Raw genomic sequence first — 1,895 nt, 5'->3', positions numbered from 1 at the left:
CACACACACACACACACAATTTTATTAGAACACGAAACTCTTTACTCTGGCGATGTTAAATTCGTATACATTTTACAGGATAAACACAATGATTGAAAAAAAAAACAGAATACAATGGTTTAATAAACTGACACTCAAATGAAGAAGAAAAGAATGAAAATATGGGACCATGCCCTCTTTTTGCTATTTTATTTTCTGCATTTGGTTTATTCATTCAGTTCGGAATGTATATTTTATTGATGGCTATACCGAAACTTCGGTTGGCACATCAAATACGAATAATGTGAAATTAACGTTTAAATTAGCATTCAAAGAAATTTTTTCTTTTCACAGATAATATATTCGAAGTGCCATATGATATACTTTCAGATTCACGAGTCTGAATCTTTTATCGCATACTGTTATTCCTTACCGCATTCCTCGCGTTTATGCGCCATCAGAGAATGTTTCCATATGTACCATTTACCACATGCATCACAGATATATCGTCTATCACATGATAATTATTACGCCTGGCTTTACCTAAAAAAGAATACGCCATTAGAATGTATTCTAATTACTATAGTCTTATAAGATTTATGTTCTTTTTCTCAGTCGCGTTCAAGTTCATTAGAAAGCTTCTTTATTTCTTTGACAAAATAAAATTATTCGATTGAGTTTCTCGTCTGTCACTTTTAATCAATTGGGTTTTTTTTAAGGCAAATTTGAAATCAGAATATAGTTTCGCAGTCTTTATTCTTCTAACAAAAGAGTTTATAAATGTATTTCACTTCTGCGTTATCTACATTCTCTACCATCATATTATCGACTTTAATATTATATTCATATTGAAAACAAAAATAACAGATGTTGTTTATAAGATGCAAAGGAAAATCTCACATTCTACACAATCTTCCTAGAACATAAAATATTTCAATACATGCATTATCTTTAAAATAAATGCAAATGATTATTAAGGGCACATGCTGACGCCTGGCGTAATATCAAATTCTGATAACTGACTTACACATATGATTTATAAAACATCGACACAGCATGAATATTATATAATACTATATTAATATCGCACGCACATACACAATTTATATAAAAAGAGAACCTTTTAAATAGATATCCAAACTTAATTCTAATGATTTACCATTATTCATTTATTTATTCATTTATTTATTTTACATCTGGATCTACTTTTATTTTACGCATATGAAATAAATGCACAATCTTTCCACAAGTAAATATTTCGATAAATTGACAGCTTAATCATCATATTGAGATATAAAAATCGATAAGAAAATCTGTAATTTCTGTTATTTCTTTCCTGTTTTTAATACAAAATAGACTGGAGCTATAAAGCATGTATATTTTAATCGTGGAAAAGAAATTTTTAATTTTTGAAATTTATAACACTAAGTATATTTCATGTAACAAAAATGATATTTTTGTAAAAGAGACGACGCCAGCATTTCCTTAAGTTGAGTTGAATCCAAGCAAACAAAATACCTCTTCAATCGTGTATGTTTACTTGATTTGGGGATTTAATTTGAAGAACAACAAACTATACTTTTCTTGTATAATAACGCTATGCAATTTACATTTCCTAAACAAAATAAAAAAAGAAAAATATATTGTGCAATTGATTTATCTAATTGTGATTCAAGATGATGGCAGAAAATTCTTATATCTTGTAACGTCGAATCTAATCAGTTTCAGACTTGTTTAACATAATAAAAAAGTGACTTTATTTATTCTACAATTTAGCGTCTATTTGAGAGTAAATTTTCGGAAGACTAAGGAAAGAGGGGGGGGGGGGAGAGCGAGAGAGAGAGAGAGAGAGAGAGAGAGAGAGAGAGAGAGAGAGAAGAAGTATAATAATAAATAAATAATAATAATAGTTACTT

The sequence above is a fragment of the Atta cephalotes genome (assembly GCF_000143395.1).
Source record: "Atta cephalotes unplaced genomic scaffold scaffold00070, whole genome shotgun sequence".
Classification (NCBI taxonomy): Eukaryota; Metazoa; Arthropoda; class Insecta; order Hymenoptera; family Formicidae; genus Atta; species Atta cephalotes.
Note: the sequence above shows the minus strand (reverse complement) of the source record.